Source organism: Neofelis nebulosa, chromosome 4 (assembly GCF_028018385.1).
Source record: "Neofelis nebulosa isolate mNeoNeb1 chromosome 4, mNeoNeb1.pri, whole genome shotgun sequence".
Taxonomy (NCBI): domain Eukaryota; kingdom Metazoa; phylum Chordata; class Mammalia; order Carnivora; family Felidae; genus Neofelis; species Neofelis nebulosa.
Window position 1 is genome coordinate 12,773,823 of NC_080785.1, and position 22,179 is coordinate 12,796,001.

The window sequence follows — 22,179 nt, forward strand, 5'->3', positions numbered from 1 at the left end:
GCTACCAGTTTGCTTCCAGTAAAGGAGAAAGTTGCAGGGAATATGATTCTGGGAATGTGCATGCCGCTAAATGCCCCATAAACTCTCTTCCCACCTTTCATTTTTATTGGGGCTGCTTTGTTGCTGGGATGGTGATGGTGCACGTATTTCTCTTAGGGCCATTAGCTACTGTGCTGCTTAGACTTTCTATCTGCATTAGAGTCAGTTTTGTTAGACTGCATTTTCCTAAAATGTGATCCATTTCATTTAGGCTTTGAAGTTATTTATGGAGAATTGTACAAAATACTGTTTTTAAAAATGTACTCTATTTTGATAATTTCCCCTTGTCATTCCTTATTTAGTATATTTGTTCTCCCTGTCTTTTAGTTGACAAGCAATTTTCTATTTTTCCCAAGAACTTATTATGTATTTCTTAGTTCTACTGTTTCAAAATTTTCTACCTCATTAGCTTCTGCTTTTGTGTTTATCTATCAATCTATATCTATCTATCTAACTACCTACCTACCTACTTATCATTCCCTTTATATTGACTTTTTCAGGTGCTTTTTATTTCTTCCTGTGGATTCAAGGTACTGTCAGTGTCATTTTCTTTCAGCCTGATGGCCCTAAGATTTTTCTGTAAGGCAAGCCTGCTAACTAGTAATCTCCTATTTTTTGCTTATCTGGGAATGTCTTTATTTCACCTTTGTTTCCAAAGGGTATCTTTGTTGGGTATAGAATTCTTGGCGACTTTTGTTTGTTTCTTCCTACATGTCACATATCTTCTGACCTCCATCATTTCAGCCATATTGCTGGTCTCCTACACATGATGAGTCATTTTTCTCTGGTTTATTTCAATATTTTCTCTATGTATTTTGGCTTTCTGAAGTTTGACTATAATGTCTAGATGAGTATCTCTGTGTTTATTGTACTTAAGAGTCATTAAGTTTCTAGATTCTCTTGATTAATGTTTTCAATGACTAGAGAAATTTTTGGCTATGCATTCTTTGCTCCTCTTTCTCTTGCTCCTCTCTTTCTGAGATTCCCACTTTGCATATATTGGTAAAGTTGGTGGCATCCGATAAATTTCTAAATTTAGTCCATTTTTGTGTAAAGAGCATTTGCATGGGCAAGACTGGGGTGTCTCCTGACACATAGCAACAGAGTTCCAAAATGCATGAAGTAAAAACTGACAGAAATGACAGAAGACATGAACATATCAAAACTATAGTTGGTGGTTTCAATGCTCTACCTTCAAAAAATTAAAAAAAAATTTTTTTTAATGTTTATTCATTTTTGAGAGACAGAGAGAGATGGAGCATGAGTGGGGAAGGGGCATAGAGAGAGGGAAACACAGAATCCGAAGCAGGCTCCAGGCTTTGAGCCGTCGGCACAGAGCCCGATGCGGGGCTCGAACTCACGTACTGCGAGATCATGACCTGAGCCGAAGTCGGGCGCTCAACTGACTGAGCCACCCAGGTGCCCCTCTACCTTCAAAAATTGATTGCACCAACTAGACAGAGAACAAGTCAGGGTAAAGAGACTGAACAACACTATCAACCAAGTTGATCTAACTGATGGTTTTAGAACACTCTACTCAACGGCCAAAGAATATGCATTCTTTTCAAGAATGTATAGAATGTTTTCCAATATAGACCACATATTATGCCATAAAATAATCTCAGCATATATAAAAGGATCGAGAGAATGCAAAGTATCTTCTCAGATCAAATTACTTAGAAATAAACAACAGAAAGAAATTTGGAAAATTCCCAAATACTTGGAAATTTAACAACATACTCTTAAATGAATCACGGATTACAGAAGAAATCTCAAAGAAAATTATATTTTTTAACTGAAGAAAGAAATATAAAATATGAAATCACATGGAATGAAGTAGTGATTAAAAGAATATTTATAGCGTTAAATGGCTACATTAGAGAATAAAAAAAACCAAAAGTCTGCATTCTAAGCTAAATTTCTTCCTTCAGAAACTGTAAAGAGAAGCAAAAAGTATACCAAAAGTAAGAATAGGGAAGGAATAATAAAGATCCAATTTGGGGTCAAATAAACAGAAAACAGAAAAACAATGAGGAAATCCATGGAACTAAAAGTTTGTTTCTTGAAACAATCCACAGAAGTAATGGACCTCTAGTTAGACTGAATAAAAACGCAGGGGACAAGTCAGTCCTCGAATGTGGAATTGGCCATTCCCCATCTTCGTAGAGACTGACCCAGGGTTAGTTTTCTACCCACACCGTCATTCAGACCGCACTGTCTTCTCAGGGCCGAGGAGTCTGGGAAAATCTTTGGTGGCTTTTGTAGTTTCAGATGAGGTTAAGGTGGGGCTTCCTCACTTTTTTATGCAGGCTGTAGGTGCCTGTGTAGCACTGTGGGTTCACTGCTGGCACAGAAGTACAGAGATGTCTGTGAGGGGCTGGTGGACTCTAGTGTTAGGGGAAAATGCTCCTTCCTTATTCTAGAGACGGTTGATCCAGAGGAGGCCTCTACTTCCTCCGTGGTATTAATACCATATGAATAATGGATCAGCTGTAGTGCCTTTCCTGGGTCTTGACGATACCAGTACATGTTCTCATGGCCCATAGTTTGAGAACATTCCAGAGTAATCTTCTTTCCTGTTCCTGAAACATAGTGTCTTGGGGTCTGGGAGACACTAGTATCCACGAGACCTGAGAAAAGGAGACACAAATTGACGACAGGGTACCGGGTGGACCTTGATGCTGGAACCAGGTTCAAAGCCAGAACAGGGGAAAATGTTTCTTTCTGATTTTAAAGAAATCTGTGTCAGTGACTTACCTGCACCCAGAAGGTAAAGGGCCACGTAATAGAAGAGCCTGACAGCCATGGCACAGTTAGAGCAGGAAGGGTGTCTCCCAGTTCTGGGGAAGAGGGGTGGGCTCTTGATGAAGTCACCATGTGGCGACACAGTCCCTGAAGATCATGTGGGCCCGACAGCCATCCTGTTGACATAGCGGTGTCATCTATCTCCCTTTACCTGTCAAAAGACTGATATTTCTGTTTACTTGTCTCACGCCAAGTAGGCTCGATGCTTTGCTGGTTTATCTTAAGTCTCTACTCTTTTTGCAAAATATTAGATTGCAACCCTATCACAAGCTATGAAAGGGAGGACTGCAGAGCTTTGAAAGGCCACAACAGGAAGATGTGATCTAGTTGGGAAGGTCAGGAAAGGAAGGGCTGTTTGGGGTGAGCTGAAGGATGAGCTGGAATGGATTTTGCAAAGCTGAGAGAAGAGCTCAAAACCAGGGCCCAGGGAACAGGGCGGCTGGATCAGACAGGGCACAAGAGACCATGTTGGGAGGATTACACGAGGGAACACATTTAGGTCACACGTGGGAAGGGCTTAGGGCGGCAAGCGACATGTGCTGAGTTCTCCGAAAAACATATGGTCATTGTCAGGTGCTAATTACATTGCTTTCTTGGTCTTGTTTCTCATGGACTTGGGGTTCAGATTTTGCCGACTTTATCAACTTTGGCTCCATTTTATCAAGTTCATCTTTCTCTTCACTGCACCATCAATCATGATAGAATAGAAAATTCAGACCTGCAGTTCTTTCTAATACATGCTTTGGTAACACTGGCTAAAATATTTTGGGTGCTGTCGCAGTAAACAGCATCCACACCAAGTACTGTCCTCTTTCCCCCATTTGTTTTCAACAGAAAAGTCTGTAGCTTCAGTCATGAGTCACAAAGATTAATCCCAGGACCCCTTCCCCCTTCCTCTGCCTCTTTTTGCCCTGGTTCACTGGGATTCACAGGTGACAGTCACTCAAAATCTTGCTTAGCTGCTGCTGACCCGGGATTTGGAGCTGACGGATGACCTCTTCAGACTTTATGCATTTTTTTGAGTTTATATATTTATTTTGAGAGACAGAGAAAGAGAGAGAGAGAGAGAGAGAGCTTGAGCATGAGCAGAGGAGGGGCAGGGAGAAAGGAAGAGAAGGCGAATCCCAAGCAGGCTCCACACTGTCAGCGAGAGCCTGATGTGGGGCTTGAACTCACGAACTGTGATATCGTGAGATCATGACCTGAGCTGAAACCAAGAGTCAGATGCTTAACCAACTGAGCCCCCCAGGTGCCCCTGGTCTTTATGTATTTTACGTATGACAACTGCACACTCGTGTTCATTCTTGGTCTCTCATACATCCCAAAAGAATATACCAATTTTGACTTACCAAACCCTGACATCTTCTTGTCCGCGAAAGCCTTCCTTTAGACAAGGGTGATCATTAAAATTGAATAACATTCTGGGGCGCCTGGGTGGCTCAGTCGGTTAAGCGTCCGACTTTGGCTCAGGTCACGATCTCACGGTCCGTGAGTTCGAGCCCCACGTCGGGCTCTGGGCTGATGGCTCAGAGCCTGGAGCCTGCTTCCGATTCTGTGTCTCCCTCTCTCTCTGCCTCTCCCCCATTCATGCTCTGTCTCTCTCTGTCTCAAAAATAAATAAACGTTAAAAAAATAAAAAAAAAATTGAACAACATTCTGTCTTTGCTTTTACTTTGAAAGCTGGTCTTGCCTTAATAGGTAGCATCTAGGAAGAACAAAATAATAATGAAATTTTACTGCCCCCTGCTGAAAAAAAATGTGAAAAAGATGAATAAACACTTAGAGATTTGGGAAGGGTTTTCTGATGAATTTTAAAGAAATAGGAAGCGGGGAGGCCCCAAGTTGTTCTAAGTGTGAAGATTTAAGAATGAGTGATGAACGGATGAAGGCGCCAGCAGTAACTGGGTGTAAAATCTGATTCTCACAGTGGAAGGAATTAAAGAAAGAAGAACTTGGGGCAGGTCTTGGGCTGGGGCATATATGAGAGGCTCGGGTCCCACTCGGATGAAGGAGTATTTGAAAGAAGACGTATTTGAGTCTATTTTTCTTTCCTCCCTCCCTCCCTCCCTTCTTTTCGTCCATCTTTCCTTTGCTAAGTCAGACATTATACACAGTTCTAGGGATATAAAATTGGAGGGACATCAGTCTTCTTTCAAAAAAAAATTTTAGTTGATTTATGTATTTTTGAGGGAGATAAGAGTGTGAATAGGGGAGGGGCAGAGAGAGGGGAGAGAGAGAGAATCCCAAGCAGGTCCTGTGCTGTCAGCACAGAGGCCAATGCGGGGCTCGAACTCACAAACCGTGAGATGATGACCTGAGCCAAAAATGAGAGACTCTGAAATCAACTGAGTACGCAGGCACTCCTGGAGGGACATCACTCTTAAACTAGAGAATGTATAGACTCGGTGAGAGTCAGTCTAGAATACAATAAGTATAGTATCTGGAAGGGATAAGAGCTGAATCTTCTCTGTCCACGGGCGTCACAATAGCCGTTACAGATAAGCTCATCTCTGAGCTAAGAATTAAAGGCTGTGCAGGAGTGAGCCAGCAGTGAAGAAGTAAGTCCATCTCGGATGAGAGGGAACATTTGCAAAAGTACGGTTGTCCAACTGGCCTTGGCCTCATCAGGGAAATGTAAGGCGTTTCAGCTGAGCTAGAGTCTAAAGGGCTGAAGGGAATGTGGATGATTTGGCTGCATTTTCAGACACAGATCTTTTCATGAAAGGCTTTGTGTACCGTGTGAAGAATGCCACATGCAATCAGGCTGGTGGCAGCATCTAAGACCGAGTAAAGCAGAGGAAGTAAGAGGCAGATAGACCGTCAAGAAGGGCACCGAGGTTTTTTTCTGGGGAGTGGATGATGAAAGTCTGCACTGGAGTAGAAGCGCCAAGGAAGGAAAGGAGCAGCTGAATCAGATAAACATGTGTATCGAAGACTGATGTGTCCCCTGTATCTCCCTTCAGGCGTGAAGGACAGTTTCCCCATCAATTAGGGGTGCTGCGGGCTGACGGCCCTCTTTATGAATTGTTTCAGCTGTCCCCATCACCTGCGGGCACGCCCTTTCTCAGGGCAACACATTCACACTGACATCGTTGCAAGGAGAGTGGGGTATAAGACCTGGCCCCCTCACCTCCACCTCGGGTGGTTCTCAGGGCCACCCTATGGCTCAGCTAAGGCTTTTGCTAAGGTTGCAGAACAGCCCGGCTTCTTCCCCAGTCCATCCTTCCTTCTTTCCCTTCTACTTATGTTGATCACAGTGGCATTTTTTTTCAATATATGAAATTTATTGTCAAATTGGTTTCCATACAACACCCAGTGCTCATCCCAAAAGGTGCCCTCCTCAATACCCATCACCCACCCTCCCCTCCCTCCCACCCCCCCATCAATCAACGGCATTTTCTAATAACCCACCGAACACTGATCTCCCCTAACGAAGTCTGCTTTCTAGAAAACCAAACCTATGACAATATGAAATACAGAAATAATAGATTTGCAAATGGATTTAATGAGGGCTTATGGAAGGAGGAATCTAGAATGGTGGTTTAAGACTGAGAAGAAACACAGGGTTTGGGCCAGAATGGGTGCATGTAGGGGAGAGGGGATGATAAATTCAGCAGTAAATCACTTGAGTTTGAACTGTAGAGCAGGTCCGGGAGACAGTTGAGTCCACCAGTTTGGAACTTGTGAAGAAATTGTCATGATCATGAGTGGGAAGGTTGAGGATGGATATCTATACTAAGGGGAAAAGAAGGCAGAAGAAAAAGTCCTGGGAAAATCTACTAGACATATCTAGTAAATAATTAAAGGGTACAGTTAATAGTTTATGAGAGAAGAATTATTATTACAGAATGAGGCTTTGATGAAGTGTGCATAGAAAGCAGAGAACAAAATTCTAGCAAACCGACCTTTTAAAGGGAAAGCAGATGAGCTAGAACTCACACAGGAGATTTTTTTTTTAATTTTTTTTTTAACGTTTATTTATTTTTGAGACAGAGAGAGACAGAGCATGAACAGGGGAGGGGCAGAGAGAGAGGGAGACACAGAATCTGAAACAGGCTCCAGGCTCTGAGCTGTCAGCACAGAGCCCGATGCGGGGCTCGAACTCACGGACCGTGAGATCATGACCTGAGCTGAAGTCAGACGTTTAACCGATCAAGCCACCCAGGCGCCCCCAGGAGATTTTTTTTTTTAAAAAAAGTATGACATTCTTCTCAGATCAGAACGTGTAGAAAATGAAATAATTTGGGTTCTTTGAGTGAACTGTCACTGAGTCATGGATTCTTTTGCCAAAATAATTGAGGCTCATGGAGTACAGAGACAAAGCACATAAGAAAGTCCTCAATTTGATTCTTAGGCAGGTTTTATGCTATGGAGCCCTTGATTGAGTATTTTTGTGCCGGGAGTTCGCTGGCTCCCAGGAAGGTCCCCTATGCAGGGGGCTGGGGACTTATTCCAGGGCCTTTGAGAGAAAGAGGAATCTCCAAGCTCCAAGCTTTGGCTCCATGCTGGGGAGAAGGCACATTTTTGGGAGATCCACTACATCCAGATAATGACACAGTCTACCTGCTCCTGCAGGTTAAGATTATTCTCAGCAGAGATCCACATGTGGGGCAGTGGATGAAAGATAACTTTTCTAGATCCCAGTCCTGGTACTTGACAAACTTCACCTTCTGAGTCAGATTTAAATAGTAATGGAATTTATTTAGGATGAAGTTTTAGAAAACAAGGTAGTCGGTTTGTTCCTGGTCTAAAGGCACTCAAATACAGAGCTGAAGAATGGCTGGCACTTGGAGGAACCAGGACAGAGAAGGGGACAGCAGGATGAAGGGGCAGTCTGTAGAAACAGAGTGGAGAGGGGCACAGTGCAAAGTGGGCAGAGACAAAGGCAAAAGAACCATGAAAAACCACATTGTGTTTGAGCTAATAAGAGATGTTCTTATTGAAAATCATGGTGGGGGCACCTGGGTGGCTCAGTTGGTTGAGCGTACAACTCTTGATTTCAGCTCAGGTTATGATCCCAGGGTCGTGGGATTGAACCCTGCATCAGGCTCCTTGCTAAGCATGGAGCTTGCCTAGGGTTCTCTCTCTCTCTCTCTCTCTCCCTCCCTCCCTCCCTCCCTCCCTCCCTCCCCCTCTCCCTCTTCTTCTCCCTCTCCCTCTTCCTCTCCCCACCACACCCCAAAGTAAAAGAAAAAGAAAAACAGAAAATCATGGTGGTATTGACAAATGTCAGGTTTATTCTAGAATGACACTATTGGGCTAGCCCCACTAGAATACATAAAGAGGGTCAGTGGGCAGGGAGATAGGTTCAGTCCAGCCTGTGGTTTCAGTCACCCCATGGCCTAGGGACATTGATCTAATGTGGCCTCAAGCTCAGATTGAGGCACATGGAGCATAGAACTACTGAGACCTCTAAAGATCCCCACATCTCACATGGGGGAAGCCTTCTGTGCCCCTCTGAGCAAATGTGCCTGTCTTTCTGTATAGAAAGCAGGTGGCCAAGAAGCACTGTGAAAGTCTCTGGTGGCACAGAAGTAAAGAGCTGTCTGTTTGGGAATGGCAGTCTCTAGGAACAGGGAGAATTTCTCTCGCTCCTTTCGAGAGGCACTGTACCCATTGGAGACCTCTCCTTTGTTAATATTGTCGGTACCGTAGGATAAGTAGACCAGCTGTAACCTCAGTTCTGGGTCTTGTCGATACCAGTACATATAGGCATGATCCATAGTCTGAGAACACTCCAGTACAATGCTCTTTCCTGTCTCTATAATCCCATTCCTTGGGGTCTGGGTAATGCCAGCATCCACGGAGCCTGTGAGAAAACAAGACAGAAACTGGAGCCAGAGCTCAGGAAGGGTCCTCTTGCCACAGGCTCAAGGGAAAAGCTTCAGCCAGGACCTGGGAGATGTAAGGACTTCCCTATGTTTCCCAAACTCACCTGTTCCCAAGAGACAAAAGGCCACACAGCACAGGAGCAAGAAGAGGTCCATGGCGGGGAGAGGCAAGATGGAGGCGTTTCCAACTTGGAGTGTTGGGGAAACAGAGCACTGAGATAGGAAATGGGAAAAATTCAGTCAGTGATGTCCTTGCCCCTCACAGCTTATCTGGCCTTGGAAAAAGATGCAGCCACACCCCTTTCCCCACCGGGCCTTACCTTCGCTCCCTTATTACTCAGGCAGGTGGTGCCTTGGCTTACTTACTGGGGGTCCTACCAGAGGATGTTGAAACTCTTCAACTCCCCCCTCTTCTCTTCCTCCTTCTTCTCTGCCACCGACCAGAGACTAGTCTCTTCCTCTTCCCACGCCTTAGCTATTTCAGTAGCTCAAGGGCGTGCCCTCATCCCTGTTGAATAGGCTATGGAGTAAATCCAGATTCCTTTCACATAAAGAGAAACTAGTTCCTGTGGAGGTTGTGACACTGTAATCTTTCTCTTTCTTTCTTTCTTTCTTTCTTTCTTTCTTTCTTTCTTTCTTTCTTTCTTTTCTGCATTTATTCATTTTTTTTCTCACTTAGGTCTAGGTAGGCTATGCAATTTGAACATATTCACCATAAAGTTTGAGAGTTTTGTCTTTTCCTAGGGGACCAGCACTATTAACTTGGGTCCAAATTTACATTGCTCTTCAATGATGCTCTTGTTCTGGTCAATGTTTCCTGGGCACAGATCTTTATGGGAAATACAGGCTAATTGTAGGAAGGTATTCTCTTAATGTGGGTATACGCTTTAGAGAATACTTAGCACCTTCCCTCACATTTGAATGAACTGAAAAGAGTTCCGTGAAGAGGTAATTTTAGCTCAACATAAATTGTTCCTGACTTTAGGAGGAAAGTCTTCAGTATTTCATTACAACAAAGTACAAAGACAGCACAACCACGGGCATTGAGGTTGGCGCCTGTTGGGATGAGCACTGAGTGTTGTATGGAAACCAATTTGACAATAAATTTCATACTAAAAATAAAAACAAAACAAAGACAGCACAACCGCAAAGATCATGTGAAATATTGATGTGATCGGTTAATCTTCTTTGCCCCTCCAGGTCTGTGCCTCTCCTTGTTCCTTATCCAGGGATATACCAGAGCCTCCTACACTAATCGGTTCGGCTGTATATCACATCAGGAACGTCTCCTTTTTAATAGCTTCTCTTTTGATTACGAAAATTTATAACATGTATAAAACAGATGCTGTCATGATACAATGAGCCTCCCCGTACCCCCACGTGACCTGGCTTCAATAATTACCAACTCATGGCCTCTCTTGTTCATTTGCCACCATTTCTCTCTCCTGTTATTTTGAATACTCATTGCTTTATTCAGGAGTATGCAGGCACATTTTGCAGCCAGAGTACACATTCTCTATGACATATTCCAGTGTTCTCTCCCTTCTCTCTCTTTCTGGATAGAGTTCTTCATTAATCATATCCATAGAAACTTGGGGTTTCCCCCCCCCCCCAATAAATTGCTTATCCAGGGGCTTGATTAAAAGAAACAGGACAATTGTAAGAACGATTGTCATTTGGGTTTGTCCTTAGTGGGAAAATCATCACCTGAATCTGCAATTCTTAACATAAACATGCTGCTTTGCTGCCCCCCCCCCCCCCCCGCCACCTGCTGTGGGCAGTGACTGGAGTGGGAGAGATTTGGGAGGTGAATGTAAACTGTTTTCGGGGATCCTGTCCGTTGAGGGCTAGTGGAGTCTGATGGGCGAAGTGTGCAGACGCGTGACAAAGAGAAGAGAAACATACATCGTACTGGGACCAGAATCTGTGCCAGAGGAGGAGTGAACGACCATCATCAGTGAACGACCATCACCCATCATTAATTGGGTGGGAACAGAATTAAAAAAGACACTCCAATTTCTGCACAACCCAGACGGTCCTTGATGGCACGGACCAGTATCCCCCCTCCTCTGGGATGGCTCTTATGATTCTTAAATCTTATTTACAGCCCACTTCTACTCTGACCCATCCCTCACCACAGGCAGAGCACACATCTCTCAGTCTCCGCCCACACCCTGCTTTTCACAACGTGCTGTGTGTTCCTGGGTGTGATCCTAGGGACACTGGAAGCTCTCTTCTCATTTGTGAATTATTGATCTGTAGACATATCCTTGGGCACAAAGAATTTTTACTACTGGTTAGTGCTTTCTGTATTGTAAGAAAACTCACAAAGATGTTTTCCTGTTTTCTTCCAGAAGGTTTGTAATTATAGCTTTTATACTAGGTCTATGATCCATCTCAAATTGACTTTTGTTCATGGGATGAGGTATCAGTCAAGTATATTTCATTTTACATGATCATCCAATTGTTCCAATGTTATTTGTTGCAAAAACTGCTATCTTAATGCACTGAAATTTCTAATCCATAGACATGGTACATCTTTCCATTTTTAATATTTTCTTTAATTTCACTTTGTGATGTTTTGTAGTTGTTCACTGAACATCTTTTGTTAAATTTATTCCTGTTATCCTTACTATCGTATATGGTATTGTCTCCTAACATTTCTGTTTCAATTGTTTGCGATTAGCTTAAAAACACTTGATTTTTTTTATATTGACCATGTGTCTTGTGTTGCTACATTCACTAATTATTTCTAGCTGTTGTTTATTGAGTTCCTAATGTTTTTAATATACACAACAATGTGAACTGAAAATAATCATAATTTTATTTATTCCTTTACAATAGTTAGGACTTTTTATTTTTTTCTCTTATTTTTTTTTCACTTGTCACAAGGTCTGGTTAAGACCTCCAATCTAATGTTGAAGAAAAGTGGTGAGAGTAAACATCATAGCTTAATCCAACCACAAGAGGAAAGTGTTCAATATTAACCATTAAACAGGACGTTCGCTGTGTGTTCTTTGTTGATCACCTCCAACAGACTGGGAAAATTCTGTTTACCAGTTTGATCAGAGTGCTTACTTTGAACGAGTACTGGATTTTGTCAAATTTTTCTCAGCATCTATTAAGATGATCAAATGAAGGGCGCCTGGGTGACTCGGTGGGTTAAGCGTTGACTCTGACTCAGGTCATGATCTCACAGTTCGTGAATTTGAGCCCCGCAACAGGCTCCGTGCTGACAGCTCAGAGCCTGGATCCTGTTTCAGCTTCAGTGTCTCCCTCTCTTTCTGCCTCTCCCTCATTCATGCTCTGTCTCTCTCAAAAATAAACATTAAAAATAATAAAAAAAAGATGATCAAATGATTATTCTTCATTATTCTGCTAATAATTCTCCTACAATAAACCTACTTGGTCATGATGTATTACCACTATATATGGATATACACATATGCACACACATCCATATGTATATGCATTTGGATTTGATTTGTTAATATGTTGAAAAGGATTTTTTTCATCTACGGTCATAAAAATATTGTTCTGCGATATCTTTGCCAGATTTTGGCATCAGGTTTTTGCTAGCTTCACATAATGAGTTGTGAAGTAGTTCTAAACTCGTAGTTCTAGTTTAGTTTATTTTCTAAAAAAAGTTTCTGTAAAGTTGGCATGATTTTTTTCCCCCTTAAATGTTTACCAGAGTTCACCAAGAAATGAATCTGGGTCTGTACTTTCCTTTGAGGGAATGTTTTTGATAAGTAATTCAATTTCTTTACATTTCTAATTCCACCCTGAATCAGTTTGGTAAGTTTGTGTTTTTCAAGTAATTTCGTCTAGTTGTAATACTTATATATGATATCCCATTATTTTAAGGTCTGTTGTGTTTATGGAGATATTCTCTTTTTCATCATTGATATGGGAATTTGTGTCTTTCCCCCTTTTGTCTTGACTGCTATGGGTTAATCACTTTTATCAATTGATCAAATTATGAACACAGTTTCCTGTAAATCCTGGAACATATTTCTATAATAATAATTATTTAAAATTTCTTGTCTGAAATTTCTGTGTTATTTCAGGGTTGGTTTCCATTGCCCATTTCCCCCTATGTATGGGGGATATTTTCCCATTTCTTTCCATGTCTAGTACTTTTTCATTGCATGACTGAAATTGTGCATGCTGCATGGTTGAGAGTCTAGATTTTTCTTTCTCCTTTCTTTCTTCCTGCCTTTACTTAGCGAGTGCTATGCAATTTTTCTCTAGAAGCCATTTAATTTATTGACAGATCAGCTAGCTCCCAGGGAGGCTTGTTGAAGTTTGTTAGGGCAGTTGTAGAATGGCTCTTGCTCTTGGACCTGGGTGGCCCCCTTCTTGAAGTGTGACCCCTAGACTTGAGGTGCCAAGTGTATTCCCAGGGGATTCAGTGGGCTCGCTCCTCTCTGGCTGGTCAGGATTCACATGGACCCCTGGACTGTGTGGCAGCCAGAATCTCCAGCTCTGCTCTCTGTCAGGCTTCACTGAGGCTCTCTAAGTGTCTGCTATTTGGTGTTTGACCCCTGGGCAATATTGGAGCCCTTTGTCTGCCATTTTCCTTCCCTACAGCAGCTCAGCCCTGAACTCTGCTCTCTGTCTCCCTGATGTTGCTCTGCTTGGGTTCCATGCTCTCGTGCTGCAGTTTAGAAGCTGTTCCAATGCACAGACCTGGGGCAATCATGACACCCCCTTTCATCTTCCCTCCTCTCTGTGATGATGGCCCTCCACTGCCTGCTGTCTGATGCCTGAGAGCTGCCTTAAAAAATTCCATCAAGCTTTACAGTAGCTTCTAGATGTAGGCAAGTATGGTAACAACTGTCTGTTCTGACTTGAAGCCAAATTCCTGTTATTCTCATTAAGGTCATATAATTATGACAGTGTTTATTGCACTTTTAAGGTTCTGATCCTCTTGTCAAGCTGACACTATTATAAGAAGTTTGTAAGAGTAACCCTCTGATAGGGTTCTTGATCAAACTGGATAACAAAATTCATCATTTAAGGGTTCTTAAACAATTTTCATAAGTATTATTTATTTCCAAATTTACATGAGACTTTTTATATTCATATTTTCTCATTCCTTGTTAAATTGTTGGTTTGATCCTTTTCTTAAATTATTATTATTTTTAATATTTTCCTTTGTGTGATTTTTTTTAATGTTTTTTTTTTTTGAGGGGCGGGGCACAAGTGGGGTAGGGGCAGAAAGAGAGAGGGAGACACAGAATCCAAAGCAGGCACCAGGCCCTGAGCTGTCAGCACAGAGCCCAGTGTGGGGCTTGAAGCCACAAACTGTGAGATCATGACATGAGCTGAAGTCAGATGCTTAATCGATTGAGCCACCCAGGTGTCCCCTTTTCTTAAATGATTATATCCATCTTTATAGTAAATGCTGATAGTTTTCTGGGTATCACTTAAAATTTGTTTCCCTAAGTTTATTCCTCAGGAATTTGTTTTAATTTGTCCAAAGAAAAAGTTCTCCCCACAGAGCATATAACATTCTCATGTTTTTGGTTAAAAAAAAAAAAATCTATTTGCCATAACTATACATGTTATTTGAAATACACGTATTGTGTCTCTCTTTTTACTCTTCTCTCTTCCCCAGAGACTAAAATTCCATGCAATGTAACTAAAAAATTCCCAATCTTTTTATGTCTCAGTGACTTAAAATGGTGAAATTAATGTGAATCAGCTATCATATCAAGAGCTCAATGAAATTGGTGATTGCCCTGGATGGCATTTGGTCCTGAAATAGACAATCTGAGGACAAATGTTAAGTCTTTAAGAAAAATGTGTGAATTTTTACTGCTCCTTGCTGTAACCAGCCAGCAGAATCCGGTTAGAAAAAGAGGGAGAAAAATTCATTTGGTTTACTCCAGGGGGCAAAAAGCATAGCCGAATAGATTGAAGCATTTTCTTTTCATTTCTGGATGAAATGAGGTTGTTGATGGGTGGTAAGCGGTGTGGGGGGCAGCAGTGGTTGGAAACGTTTGTGTGATACCCAATGATGGGAGTAACAATGGGGGAGAAATAGCGGTGTCTTTCATGTAATGGAGGTAACGTGCACCTGCTCAGAGGATACCCACCTGTTTCTCTCCATACCTACTGGCTCTTTGAAGTTTGAGACAGGGGTGCACCATATAGGGAGGCGATATTTCAGCTTTATTCTAAAATAAAAAAGGGACTGATATCTACAAGCCTTTGAGAAAAATACAGAACTCTCAGTAGAGAAATGGCCTAAGAATACAAATAGACCATTTCGAGAACAGAAATCCAGGACCACCATCTAATGAGGAAGGGCTCAAATTCATTAGCAGTCAGAAAAAATGGAAATGGGAGAAGTGGGGAGGGAGAGACCATCATCCAGCTTTCTAGATTGTTGCCAGTTGATAGTATAGGAGTGTAAAGTAACTTCTCTCTCTCTTCCTATTAAATTATTGGTTTTATTTATTTTTCTTAAATTGTCATCTGCATTTTTAAGGTAAGCACTGATGGTGTTCTAGGAGAAAGGGGGTGGATGAGAGATTGGAATCTCTTTACCTTCTTAGACTGCAATAATCTAGACAACTGGATAACACCATAAGAGGGTGGGGGATATGGGAAGCTTTATGTACTTTTAAGTGAGATTTGAGACTCATACACCAACCTGCAGGGCCCTCTGATGGTATCTAGATACAGAAAATAATGCACACAAATGGTACTCGATGTCTCAGCAGTCATGATTCTGGATGTACAATCCTATAAAATGATCCTACAGGTCCAGGAAGCGTTGTATACAAGCATACTCAAAGCTGGCATGACATCAGAGGAAAACTGGGTCTTCCCGGAGAAACAGGCATGGAGCGCTGTAACTCACTTAGAAGCAACAGACTACACGTACATACAGAAGAATGAAGCGTTTCACTCACGTGAGCTGAGTGGGGAGAATCTAAAAGGCAGAATTGCATGCATAATAAAGATTTACATGATTTTAAATACATGCGTGCATGCACACGTGGTAAAGGTTGAATGCTCTAGGAGAAGGCTCATGGTTGGATCATGACCAGGTTATTGTTTCCCCTGGATTTGACCCCAGGTTTAGAATGAGGTGAGCTGGTCAGTAGCATTGCAGTGGAATGATGACAACTGAACTCGTGACCTTCAGTTACCATCTCATCATCACCTTCCACCGTGAGGACTGGAAGAAAAGAGAAAGAACACAGGGAGAGAAGAACATGAAGTGGACGAAACAAGAAGAAAAGTGAGCCCCGAGAGGCAGTCATTCCAGCCCCTGGCCCAAGTGGTGTTTTTTTTGCACAATTGTCCATCTCTCCTTGATGGCTGCTGAACATCTTTTAGCCTCGTATTAAAGCCTCTGTGGCTTAAGCTAGCTCCAGTTGACTTGTTGCTTCCTTTCAACCAAATTTGCCACCCACTTCCTGAGTGGGGTCCACGACGAGTTTGTGCACTAAGAGGAGCTAACACTTCCGCGCTCTGCGATAGCCGCAGAAGTACGGCGCTGAGCCTCCAGGTTCAGAGGACCGGGTTTCCAGGCTGCAGGGTGAGTTTGGGGGACACTTAGCTGAGAATCGCTCCTTGAGCAAGTCGATTTGAGTAAGCACTTGATTGTTCTGAAAGTAAATTAAAAAACTTAAACTTTTTTTTCTGGGTCTGTTGATATCGGTAAACAAAAGTATGTCCTTTTTCGGGGATACAATCCATCCTTGTTTTCTGTCCTTTGCCTTTGACCAGATGTCCTGGAGTCTGGGTGACTTTGGCATCAAGACAGCCTTTAAGAAGAAGACACAGAAGCTGTAGACAAAGCCCAGGAGGGATCCTGTGAGGGAAGAGCTTGGGGCTGGGAGTCGACAAGCGGGAACTGGATTTTTCTTTTGTGCTCAGGACTCACTGGCTCCCAGGTGACAAAGGGCTGCACAGCAGAGGAGCCCTGAGCCCATGGTGGCATCAGAGTAGCAAAAGGATGAGGCTTTTTCAGGCTCCATCAAGAACCTTCCTGTGACGTGATTGCTTTGCAGACTCATAATCATCATGAAACTGCTTCATGTCAATGAGCTAAAACACATCATGACATTGGAAGGAAAGCTTTTATCCCAGCTCAGTAAATACACCCAGTTTGTGTTTTATTCATTTAGAAATATTCATTTTATTTACTCTTTGTCTTTTTTTCTTTTTTTAGAGAGAGAGAGAGAGTGCAAGCAGGAGAAGAGGGGCACAGGGAGAGAGAGAGAGAGAGAGAGAGAGAGAGAGAGAGAGAGAGAATCCCAAGCAGTTTCCGGCTCAGCACAGAGCCCGACGAGGGGCTCGATCCCACTACTGTGGGATCATGATCTGAGCTGAAATCAAGAGTTGGATGCTCCACTGACTGAACCACCCAGGAGCCCCTAGAAATATTCACTTAAAAATTTTTTATATCTAGTTTTGCCAACAGAAACAACATCTATTGATATGCCCCGATTCGAGAGACCCCCCGAAAACAAGCCACCAGAGTCCAGAGCCAAAGCCAAGCGGCAAGGGTCGTTTATTGCAGGTTCGAACCCGGTCCTCCCCGCACTCGTTGCCGGTGACGCAAGAGGCCCCGAGCAAGGATCTTACAGCTTCTTTTATAGATAGGCACAAACAAGTTAGGGATTTTTTTGAGGTTACAGAGTTCTTATAGGTTGACATTTAAATTTGAACGCTCAGCAGAACTTGATTGGTTCCCGCCTTTATTTCAAACCATTCAGCAGAACTTGATTGGTTCCCGCCTTTATGTCAGACTACGACCGGGCACCCCTGGGTGGTTTCGGGAAAGGCGGGGGAAGGGAAAGATCTTTTCTTTGCAGTTGTGAGTACACCTGGTAATTTTTCTCTTAGCCTCTCACTATTTTTTAGAAAGTTAGAAAATAAAGATAAAACCACATGACTGCCAAAGATGATGCCTGTTAACACCTTAGTGATGGTCTTTCCAGATCTCTCCTTTCCTCCCCCACTCTGCGTGCATGTGTACATTCTCTTTGATAAAAAGTATGTCATTCTGTGAACACTGTTTTATAACCTTTTAAAAAATTGTATTAACTTAATATAATTTTCATAATCATCATCTTTCACTATCGATGCATTTTAATTTTATCTACTACCCAATTTTTATTCAGTTTAGCAGCTGTTTGAAAAAACCCTTTTACATGGATTTAAACACAGTTTCTAACCCAGGACTGGGCATTGCTTTTGATGATTAATTATCTAATTATCTTTCCATTTAATACAGGCCCCTTTCGTTACTGTTGTTTTTGTGATTCTGAGGCTAAACACTGCTTTGCAGAATATTTCACCTTCTTGATATTTTTGGTATGTTTTGGCTTGTTCATTTATTGTGAGATAACCTCTCATTTTCTTCTCTGATTTTTCTATCAACCTTTAATTTAAGTAGTACACTTCTTTTCTTGTGATCTATTTTTGCTTACTTTCTTCCTTCCTTCCTCCCCATCCCCATTCTAGGGAAGTAATGTTAACAGCTTAATGTATACCTTTCCATAGGCTTCTCCTTTCTCCTTCAATTGTTCAATGAGGTTGTTTTCTCCACATTAAAACACTGATATTGAATATATATCCAATAATTTGATAACATACCAATACAATAAGCACTTGAACAAATAACCCCACTCCGGAAATAAAATATTGCCAGCGTCTTTGAAATCTCTTGGTTTTCCCTCCCAGACCTCATGACCTCCCAATACCACCCCTCTATTCTATTCTATTCTATTCTAATTACTCTCTTCCTAGACTATTAGCTCCTGGCAGAAAGGATGTGTTTCTATTCAATTTTGTATCCTTTGCATTCAGAAAGGGAACCGGGCACAGTAACATCTCAAGAAAAGACACAGATAAATGTAAAAGGAGTGATTAAAACCCGGGAGGCGCACAGAATTAAGTGTATCCCCTGGGTCTGTTCTCTTGAGTGCTTGATTAAGAATCCAGAGAGAGGGTGCCTGGGTGGTTCAGTCAGTTAAGTGTCTGACTTTGGCTCAGGTCATGACCTCAGGGTTTGTGAGTTCAAGCCCTGAGTCTAGGCTGACAGCTCAGAGCCTGGATCCTGCTTCGGGTTCTGTGTCTCCCTCTCTCTCGTCCCTCCCCCACTTGTGCTCTGTCTCCCTGTCTCTCAACGATAAATAAGGATTAAGAAAAATTTTTTTAAAAATTGCAAAAAAAAAAAAAAAAAAAAGAATCCAGAGAGTGCAGGAAGGCTACTCGGCAGAGGGGGAGTTCAGAAAGATTACAACAGGGGGCCACGGGCTGCAGCAGGTGTGCGTGCAGGTGGCCAGTGGCCATGCTCCACTGTGGTGCGGTTCCAGAACAGAGGTACAAGCCTGTTTGGCTGGTGTGCGCCAGCTTCACAGTGAGAGGAAGTGAGAGGAAGTAGCGCCTTCTCCTCTCGAGAGACACTGTGGCCTTCAGTTACGTCTCCCCTCTGAACATCTTTTTCAGCCGTTGAGTAGTAAATCAGCCTCAGACCTCGGCCTGGGTCCTGCCAGTACCAGTCCATTGCATTGTATCGCAAGTTCTGTTTACGCTCCAGGGTCACATGGCGCCCAGCCCTGCTGAGCAGGACTGCTGGAGTCTGGTAGATTTCAGCATGCGTGGGTCCTGTGGGGGAAAGGCTACAAAGGCTGAGGATAATGGCCAGAAGGGGGGGCCCAACGCTATCGTAAGAGCAAGGTAAGCAAGGTAGCCAAGTGGGGGGCTGCACACCCAGGATAGGAATTTGCTGACTGGGTGTTGGGCTCACCTCTTCCCAGGAGAAACAGGGCCACGTAGCAGAGGGCGCAGCTGCCCATGACAGGGGTAGAGTCTTTGTGAAGGTCTAGACACGGACTGAGAGAGCCCAAGGGAGGGGACTAGAACATAGGGCTCCCCCTGACTTAGTATGTAGAAGTTATCACCGCTAGAAGATGAATGACTGTCAAAGCTCATTTTGCAGATGGGTACAGTAAGGCTCAGAGATCAAGTCACTTGCGTCTTCTGCCTACGCAGCTCTTTATATCCCTTCTAAAGGGACAAGATCCCGAGTGGTGAGAGGACCAGGTTCCCCGTTTCCCGGTCAGTCACACCCGATACACCGCGTGCCTCTGTGCTCGCTGTGACGAGAGCTTGGAAAAGAAATGCCTGCAATTTTCAGAGTCTATTGCTTGTCTATCAACTGCCCTGTTCCTGTCAATACTGTTGCAGATACAAGAACATGTTCGAATTGTTCGTGGTTATAAGATAAAGCCAATTCTGCCCATCCTCTGTATTTATTATAATTGATACGGTAGATGGAGCACAGACTCCTTGAGTGATTTTGGTGATAGCAAAGGGTCCTAAGCCCACCCTCCCCTGGGGCCCGGAGTAGGGCCTGGGCTTGCGTCCTGGTCCGGACATTTAGTAGTTACCTAAAGGTGGACAAGTCTCGTGCTTCCCTGTAATTTTATTTTCTTATTGGTAAGATGGGTATCATGAGTACCTACTTCAAAAGTTGTTGTGAACTTTATATAAATAAGGAATTTAGGATAGTTCTTCATACAGAATAAGCACCATATTTGCGTTTGCTATTATTATTCTCTGGACCTGGTGTTGTAATCCATGGGATTTGTGGAATTAGTACTATGTCAGAGAAAATCGGACATTTACTGACACAGAATTGTGCTAGCTAACTAAAATATCAGTTTCCAGTATTGAGTTGAAATGCATGCAATTAATGTAAATTCATTGCATAACATAGTTTCTTTTTGAGAGTTTTAGATAAATGAAAATAAATAATTGCAGGTTAATTATTTCTTTTTTTTTTAATTTTTTAAAATTTATTTAATTTATTTTATTTATTTTTGAGAGAGAGAGAGACAGAGCATGAACGGGGGAGGGTCAGAGAGAGAGGGAGACACAGAATCCGAAACAGGCTCCAGGCTCTGCACGGTCAGCACAGAGCCCGACGCGGGGCTCGAACTCACGGACAGCGAGATCATGACCTGAGCTGAAGTCGGCCACCCAACCGACTGAGCCACCCAGGTGCCCCAACAGGTTAATTATTTCTTAAATGCTATTATTTTGGTAGATTAATGGTTTCTTTATTTTTATGTCTGAGGTCATCTGTAATAAAAGACAATTTCATGGGGCACCTGGGTGGCTCAGTCAGTTAAGCGTCCAACTCTTGGTTTTGCCTCATGATCTCGCTGTTCTGGGTTCGAGGCCCTCACCAGACTCTGCGCTGACAGTGTGGGGCTTGCTTGGGATTCTCTCTCTCTCTCTCTCTGCCCCTCCCCTACTCATGCATGTGTGTGTGTGTGTGTGTGTGAGAGAGAGAGAGAGAGAGAGAGAGAGAGAGAGAGAGAGAGAGAAGGAAAGGCAGTGGTATAATGATATAGAATTAGGAGCATCAGAAAGTGCAGCAGTGAGTGTAGAACTCAGAGAAAGAATTGCCTCCAATGACCAGGTCTAGGCTTCAAGTTCTCAATCACATCTGCAAAGCTGAGGATCTCATTCCTCATGCAGGGACTCTTAACCTTATTCATACATGGACCCCTTTGGACCTCCAGTGAATCCTAAGGACTCCTTCTCAGAATAATGTATTAAACCCACGAAATAGAATATATTGTATTATGAAGGAAGCCAGTTATTCTGAAATGCAGTTATCAAAATATTTTAAAATAAATTTATGATATGTTAATATGACATCTTTAAAAGTTATTAAAAAATATATTCTGGTGAATTGAAAACTACCCTTATTCAAAGTAGTAATAAGAGTAAATGATATTTATTTTATGTAATGAGGTATAAAAATATCTATGACTTTCATACCAACTGTAATATATGCAAAATATCTATGATTTCTATTATTGCCTTTGTCCAGGTACTGTGAACAGTGCTATGTTTATTAGCTGTATCTATCATGAACTAAGGTCTATAGTTTAGTTAGAGGTTAGTGAAGATAAAGATAACATTTATCCCATTCAAATTCATGGATTCCCTGAATCCCATCTATGCACACTTTGGAGGTCCATAGGTCACAGATTAGGATTGCTGCTTTTTTTTATTTTTTCATTTATTTTTGAGAGAGAGAGCGAGCATGAGCAGGAGAGGGCCACAGAGAGAGGGAGACACAGAATCCGAAGCAGGCTCCAGGCTCTGAGCTGTTAGCACAGAGCCCGATGTGGGGCTCAAACTTGTGAACAGCAAGATCATAACCTGAGCTGAAGTCAGATGCTTAACCCACTGAGCCATCCAGGTGCCCCAGGATGATTGCTTTGAAAGAGGATATGATTCGCATTGCAATATGTGGAAGGAAGCATTAGGAAGCTCATATATTCCCAGAAATAGTTGGCCCACAAGTCTCAGATTTGTCAAAAGTGTCCTGATTTTTTTTTAAAGAAGAAGAAAAAATGTAAACCACTACTTTAGACTGATTTGCAGACCTAAATTTGACCATCATGGGTACTTAGTGTAGTTGTATTCTAGTCCTGAGAATGTGATACAGTTT

The 22,179-nt window shown here is 42.5% G+C and overlaps 1 long non-coding RNA gene and 1 gene segment (V, D, J or C); one reads left to right on the forward strand and one right to left on the reverse strand.

The window, feature by feature from the left end:
• Nucleotides 1-22,179, reverse strand: part of LOC131508845 (T cell receptor beta variable 12-3-like) — a 140,116-nt gene that overhangs the window by 62,728 nt on the left and 55,209 nt on the right.
• LOC131508852 (uncharacterized) overlaps nt 1-22,179 on the forward strand; it is a 60,639-nt gene that overhangs the window by 23,273 nt on the left and 15,187 nt on the right. The window contains exon 1 of one of the 4 annotated variants that reach the window (XR_009260171.1): nt 16,147-16,233. The exons of the other annotated variants lie outside the window; for them this stretch is intronic. This is a non-coding gene — a long non-coding RNA (uncharacterized LOC131508852). Of the gene's footprint in view, nt 1-16,146; nt 16,234-22,179 lie in introns of those variants that run through there. 4 annotated transcript variants of the gene reach the window in all.